The sequence below is a fragment of the Lolium perenne genome, chromosome 7 (genome assembly GCF_019359855.2).
Source record: "Lolium perenne isolate Kyuss_39 chromosome 7, Kyuss_2.0, whole genome shotgun sequence".
In the NCBI taxonomy this organism is placed as follows: domain Eukaryota; kingdom Viridiplantae; phylum Streptophyta; class Magnoliopsida; order Poales; family Poaceae; genus Lolium; species Lolium perenne.
In genome coordinates, this window is record NC_067250.2 from 84,357,980 (window position 1) to 84,366,197 (window position 8,218).

The following is an 8,218-nucleotide window of genomic DNA, read 5'->3' on the forward strand; positions in this document are numbered from 1 at the left end:
CAGGTTTATGGCGGTACCACATTACACATACCTGTTGTGGAGGATGCCTGGACCTAAGGGACCAATCATAGTTAAAGGAAGCTTCGCGCTAGCCGATAAATGTGACAAGGATTTTCATCGACTCTCAGAAACCTTCGAGATGCAAGCAGAATACATGGCGTCAAGGCTCACGACCAATTACGATGTGTTGCTAGATGTAGGAAGGCCTAACAAGGAATCAACTTTCAATACTGCGAAAAATTCTAAGGAGGTGCAGATTCACCCGACATATCCCAAGAAGACGACGTCCATCGCGACAGACATGGACCTCGCATAGGAAAGCACGCTCGTCGAGTTCCTCCGTGAGCACTGGAAAATCTTCGCATGGTGTCCAGCTGACATGCCAGGAGTACCCAAGAAACTTGCCGAGCACCACCTAAACTTGGATGCACTAGCGAGACCAATCAAACAAGCTTTGCGGCGTTTTTCGGAGCCAAACCGCAAAGCTATGCTGTCAGAGATCGATAGACTGAGAGAAGCTGGTTTCATCAAGGAGCTGCATACAGAGGCCACGTGGGTCGCAAACCCAGTATTGGTCCCGAAGAAAAACACTAAAGTTCTTCGCATGTGTGTCGACTTTACGTGTCCCAACAAACATTGTCCAAAGGATCACTTTCCCCTCCCAAGGATCGATCAAATTATCGACTCCGCGGCAGGATGTGAACGTCTTTCCTTCCTGGATGCTTACTCTGGTTATAACCAGATCAGATTGAAAGAAGAGGACGAGGTCAAAACAGCGTTCATCACACATTATGGCGTGTTTTGTTATCGAACAATGCCTTTTGGTTGGAAAAACGCGGGAGCAACATATCAGAGGATGATGCAGAAGTGCTTAGCAACACAGATTGGGAAAAACGTACAAGTGTATGATACGTCCAATTTGCATCACTATTTTATATCATAATTTGCTGTTATTCATTGATATATTTCATATTTGGACATAATACTTATGTTATTTCATCTATTTTGCATGTTTCATCATTATTGGAGGATCGAGCACCGGAGCCAGGATTCTGCTGGAAAAAGCACCGTCAGAACGCAATATTTCGGAAGATCAACTGTGGAAGGAAATTATACCAAAGTTCCTATTTTTCCAGATGACGAAGGAAGCCAGAAGGGGGAGCCGAGAGGACCCAAGGTGGGCCCAGACCACAGGCCGGCGCGGCCCATGGCCTGGCCGCGCCACCTGGTGGTGAGGGGGCCCCACAGCCCCTTTCGCCTCCTTTTCTTCGCGAAATCCTTCACCCCGAAGACCTAAGCCACAGAGGGTACCTCGCGAAAGGTTACAGCCGCCTCTGCGGGGCGGAGAACACCAGAGAGAAAAGAGCTCTCCGGCGGGCTGAGATCCGCCGGGGAAATTCCCTCCGGGAGGGGGAAATCGACGCCATCGTCACCGTCATCGAGCTGGACATCATCTCCATCACCATCATCATCATCTCCACCATCATCACCGCCGTCTCCACCGCTGGACATCGTCACCGCCATAGCAATTTGGGTTTGATCTTGATTGTTTGATAGGGGAAACTCTCCCGGTATCGATTTCTACTTGTTGTTGATGCTATTGAGTGAAACCGTTGGACCAAGGTTTATGTTCAGATTGTTATTCATCATCATATCACCTCTGATCATGTTCCATATGATGTCTCGTGAGTAGTTCGTTTAGTTCTTGAGGACATGGGTGAAGTCTAAATGTTAGTAGTGAACTATGGTTGAGTAATATTCAATGTTATGATATTTAAGTTGTGGTGTTATTCTTCTAGTGGTGTCATGTGAACGTAGACTACATGACACTTCACCTTTATGGGCCTAGGGGAATGCATCTTGTACTCGTTTGTCAATTGCGGGGTTGCCGGAGTGACAGAAACCTAAACCCCCGTTGGTATATCGATGCAGGAGGGATAGCAGGATCTCAGAGTTTAAGGCTGTGGTTAGATTTATTCTTAATTACTTTCTTGTAGTTGCGGATGCTTGCAAGGGGTATAATCACAAGTATGTATTAGTCCTAGGAAGGGCGGTACATTAGCATAGGTTCACCCACACAACACTTATCAAAACAATGAAGATTAATTAGCCGTATGTAGCGAAAGCACTAGACTAAAATCCCGTGTGTCCTCGAGAACGTTTGGTCATTATAAGTAAACAAACCGGCTTGTCCTTTGTGCTAAAAAGGATTGGGCCACTCGCTGCAATTGTTACTCTCGCACTTTACTTACTCGTACTTTATTCAACTGTTACATCAAAACTCCATGAATACTTGTTTGTGAGCATTTACAGTGAATCCTTCATCGAAACTGCTTGTCAACACCTTCTGCTCCTCGTTGGGATCGACATTCTTACTTATCGAAGATACTACGATACACCCCCTATACTTGTGGGTCATCAAGACTATTTTCTGTTGCCGTTGCCGGGGAGTGAAGCGCTATTGGTAAGTGGAATTGGTAAGGGAAACTTCTACTGTTTGTGCTGATTTTATTTCCGCCTGCTGCCATAATTCATTATGGAGAGTTCTCCTTTTGAATGTTTATTTGGGAAATCCGCTACTACTGCAAAGGTAGTGGAAGAGGCGCCAGGTAAGGAAGAGATACCATACAAAATACCTATGAAAATTATTGAACGTGTAGTGAATAACCGTTATACAGGGGATGGAACTGTCCACCCTGGAGATCATTTATTGTTCTTGCATGAATTATGCGGTTTATTCAAGTGTGCAGGTATTGCTATGGATGAAGTGAGGAAGAAACTATTCTCTATATCGCTGTCTGGTAAAGCGGCGCATTGGTATAAATTACTGGATAATGGGGATTCTCTTGAATGGAATGATATTGTGCCTCAGTTTTATTCTAAGTTCTATCCTCCAAGTGAAATTCACAAGGATCGGAATCGCATATATAATTTTTGGCCTCATGATGGAGAGAGTATTGCCCAAGCTTGGGGGAGATTGAAGTCATTAATGCTCAAATGCCCCATTCATGAGCTTCCTGGTAATGTTATTATTGATAATTTCTATGCAAGACTTTCTTTTGAAGACAAGACCTTGCTGGATACTTCTTGTTCTGGATCATTCACGCGCAATAAGGAAGAGTTTAAAAGGGACCTTCTTAATCGGATCCAGGAAAATACTGAAGGATGGGAGATCGACAAAGGTAGAGAATCAGGTATAAATTATGATTATAAATGCATTGAAGCTTTTATGGATACTGATAAATTTCGTAATATGAGTGCTACTTATGGTCTTGATTCTCAAGTTGCTGCAAATCTTTATAAAGCTTTTGCCTCTCATTATGAATTGCCTAAGAAGAATTTTGATAAGTATCATGAACCGTATAAAGATAAAATTGATCCATCTATTAATAAATGCGTTGTAGTTGAAACTGTTGATCATGTTATTCCTGAAGCTTATATTGAAAAAACTCCTTTCCCTGCTAAAATAAAGGAGTACTCTGTTATAAATAGTGCGGTTCATAAAAGTGAAAAGAAACCTATAGAACCTGAAGAACAAATAAAAGTTGAACCTGCTGTTGCAATAGTTAAAGATCTTGTGACTGAAAATGTGGAGGATGGTCATATTATTTTCTGTGAAGATGCTTCTAATATTGTTTCACATCCTAATAAACCCAAACAAGTTAGTGTTCCTATGCTATCTGTTAGAATTGGTGATCATTGTTATTATGGTTTATGTGATATTGGTGCAAGTGTTAGTGCTATTCCTTATGAGCTTTACACGGAGATTATGCACGAAATTGATTCTTGTGAACTTGAAGATATTGATGTGGTTATTCAGCTGGCTAATAGAGAAACTATTTCTCCAATTGGTATTGTTCGCGATGTGGAAGTTCTATGTGGTAAGATTAAATATCCTGCCGACTTTTTGCTACTTGGTTCTGCTGCTAGTGATTATTGTCCTATCATTTTTGGTAAACCTTTTCTAAATACTTGTGGAGCTATTATAGATTGCAAGAAAGAGAAAATTTTGACTAAATTTGTTGGTGAATCTTATGAGTTTAACTTCTCTAAATTTACCAAAACTCCTTATAAAGCTGATTTGCCTAATGATGATTTTAAAATGGAACAGTGTGCATCTATTGTTCTTGTTCCTAATAATCCTTTGCAGCAACATTTGGAGAATAGCGAGAGTGAAGTTTTTAGGAAAGAAAGAGATGAGCTTGAGGAAATTTTTCTTCGCCAACCTATTCTCAAGCATGATTTACCGGTGGAAGATCTGGGTACAACACCGCCACCAAAGGAAGATCCTGTCTTTGATTTAAAACCATTGCCTGATAATCTTAAATATGCTCATATTGATGATAAGAAAATATATCCTGTTATTATTAGTTCTAAGCTTACAGAATTTGAAGAAGAAAGGTTATTGCAAATATTGAAAAAACACTGAGGTGCTATTGGCTACACTCTTGATGACTTGAAGGGGATTTCTCCCTCTATTTGCCAACACGCCATTAATATGGAAGATGATGCGAAGCCTGTTGTTGAATCTCAGCGTCGTCTAATTCCTAAGATGAAGGATGTGGTAAGAAATGAGGTATTACGACTTCTTGAAGCTGGTATTATATATCCTATTGCTGATAGTAGATGGGTTAGTCCTGTGCATTGTGTTCCTAAGAAAGGAGGAATGACTGTTGTGCCTAATGATAATGATGAGCTCATACCTCAAAGAGTAGTTGTAGGGTATAGAATGTGCATTGATTATCGAAAAGTTAATAAAGTTACTAAGAAAGATCATTACCCTTTGCCTTTTATTGATCAAATGTTAGAAAGGTTATCTAAAAATACTCATTTTTGCTTTCTTGATGGTTATTCTGGATTTTCACAAATTGCTGTTAAAACTAAGGATCAAGAGAAAACCACTTTCACTTGTCCCTATGGAACTTATGCTTATAGACGTATGCCTTTTGGTTTATGTAATGCTCCTACTACTTTTCAAAGATGCATGTCTGCTATTTTTCATGGCTTTTGCGAGAGTATTGTAGAGGTATTCATGGATGATTTTTCTGTCTATGGGAATTCTTTTGATAATTGCTTGCGGAACCTTGATAAAGTTTTGCAGAGATGTGAAGAAACTAACCTTGTTCTTAATTGGGAGAAATGCCACTTTATGGTTAATGAAGGAATTGTATTGGGACATAAAATTTCCGAGAGAGGTATTGAAGTTGATAGAGCTAAAGTTGAAGCAATTGAGAAGATGCCCTATCCTAGGGATGTTAAAGGTATTCGTAGTGTTCTTGGTCATGCTGGGTTTTATAGGAGGTTTATTAAAGATTTCTCCAAGATTTCAAAGCCCCTTACTAATCTTCTTCAAAAAGATGTACCTTTTGTTTTTGATGATGATTGTAAGGAAGCTTTTGAAACTCTAAAGAAAGCCTTAACAACCACTCCTATAGTTGAACCTCCTGATTGGAACTTACCATTTGAAATTATGTGTGATGCTAGTGATTTTGCTGTAGGCGCTGTTCTTGGACAGCGAGTAGATAAAAAATTGAATGTTATTCATTATGCTAGTAAAACTCTTGATGCTGATCAAAGAAATTATGCTACTACTGAAAAGGAATTGTTAGCTGTAGTCTTTGCTTGTGATAAGTTTAGATCTTATATTGTTGATTCAAAAGTTACTATACATACTGATCATGCTGCAATCAGATACCTTATGCAAAAGAAAGATGCTAAGCCAAGGCTTATTAGATGGGTACTTCTGTTGCAAGAATTTGATTTACATATTGTAGATAGGAAATGTGCTGATAATCCTGTTGCTGATAATTTGTCTAGATTGGAAAATATTGCTTATGATCCTGTTCCTGTTAATGATAGTTTTCCAAATGAACAATTGGCTGCAATAAAGGTGAGCTCGCGAGATAGTCCTTGGTATGCTGATTATGCTAACTTTATTGTTTCCAAGTACTTGCCTCCAACCTTTTCAGCTCAGCAAAGGAGGAAATTCTTTTATGATTTGAGGCATTATTTTTGGGATGACCCACACTTATATAAAGAAGGAGTGGATGGTATTCTGCGAAGATGTGTCCCCGAATATGAACAACAAGAGATATTGAGTAAATGTCATGGTAGTGCTTATGGAGGACATCACGCTGGAGAAAGAACCGCACAAAAGGTTCTGCAATCAGGTTTTTATTGGCCAACTCTCTTCAAAGATGCGAGAAAGTTTATTTTATCTTGTGATGAATGCCAAAGGGTTGGCAATATCTCCATATGCAATGAAATGCCTATGAATTATACTCTTGTTATTGAACCGTTCGATTGTTGGGGATTTGACTTCATGGGACCTTTTCCCTCTTCAGAAGGTAACACTCATATACTTGTTGCTGTTGATTATGTTACTAAATGGGTGGAAGCCATACCTACAAAAAGTGCTGATGGTGAGACCTCTTTAAGAATGCTTTTAGATATTATTTTTCCTAGATTTGGAGTTCCTAGATATATTATGACTGATGGAGGTTCTCATTTTATTCATGGTGGTTTTAGAAAAACTCTTGCTAGATATGGTATTAATCATAGAATTGCTTCCGCTTATCATCCTCAAACTAGTGGGCAAGTAGAATTATCAAATAGAGAGATTAAATCTATCTTGCAAAAGACTGTTAATAAAACTAGAAAGAATTGGGCTAGTAAATTGAAGGATGCACTATGGGCTTATAGAACTGCTTATAAAAACCCCATTGGAATGCCACCTTATAAAATGGTTTATGGGAAAGCTTGTCATTTACCTTTAGAACTAGAGCACAAAGCTTATTGGGCTGTTAGAGAATTAAATAAAGATCCTAAACTTGCCGGTAATAAGAGGTTGTTGCAATTGAGTTCTCTAGATGAATGGAGAAGTGAAGCTTATGAAAATGCTAAACTCTTTAAAGAGAAAGTTAAAAAGTGGCATGATAGAAGGATTATCAAAAGAGAATTTAATATCGGTGATAAAGTCCTATTGTATCGGTCTCGTCTCAGATTCTTTGCAGGGAAATTACTCTCGAAATGGGAAGGACCATATGTTGTTGAGGAGGTGTATCGTTCAGGAGCGATTAAAATTAGCTCTCTCCAAGGCAATGCCACCCAAGTGGTGAATGGACAAAGACTCAAGCATTATATCTCAGGTGATTCTTATAATGTTAATGTTGATATTATTCGAGTGGAAACACCGGAGGCCTTCATCAAAGGACAAATTGACAGTCCGCCAGAACTCGACTTTGAATAGGTAACAGTACTGGTAATAGAAAGTTTGCAATTTACTTTCGGAACAATATTTTTGCTGTTTTTGGAAAATATGAAAAATTACGAGATCGAAACGGAGTGGAGGAGACGCACGAGGGCGTGCCCTCATAGGCCGGCGCGGGCCCCAGCCAGGCCGCGCCGCCCTATGAGTTGGCCGCCTCGTCGCCCCTTTCCGACTCTGGTTCGACCTGGTACTTTCCTTTTGACGTGAAATTTTTTGCTATATAATCCCCCGGACACCTGGAGGTCCGTATATCGCTTTCTCGACATGTTTTGTTTCGAGCTGTTTCTGCCAGGATTTGTTTTCAATCTAGGAGCACCATGGCCTCCAACAACAAGGGCAAGGGGCTTTCGGAGGAGGAAGTGAGAAGGGTGTCGTCAAAACAAGAGCAGCAAGCCGTTGGGAGTAAGCAAATCTTGGTGGGATCTATTGACACTCGACGTTCTTTCTCTCATAACTTGCAGGGATCCTTACCACCTACCCTTAGCCTCGACTCTTTCCCCGTGTTGGAAGAAGCTCTGCGGACTACCGATGAGTTTTGTGATCGATACCGGGCTCTAAGAAGAGAAGTGGAGATACTCCAGGAAGAAAATTACCGTCTCCGTAGGATGCTGGAATACTACCTGATTCCCATCACAAGGTCACTATCGTCAACTTCAGATAACAATGAACATCTTCGAGTCTTAGTGCAGAATTGCCAAGCTGAGAAACTGAAGCTGAAGGAGATCTGTAAGAAGCACGGGAGGAGTTCATCACCATCATCGCCAAAGGAGTAATTCATCATCGGTATTGGCATCCCCTTGGTTTGTTCCAAGCTTGGGGGAGTGCCGCGGTATCACATCATCACTACCTTTTACTTTTTACTGTCAAGTAGTGTCATATCATGAGTAGGGAAGTTATCATATAAGATGGGTTGCAGTTTGGAAGTATCTCTCCTTTAGTTGGTTGTCT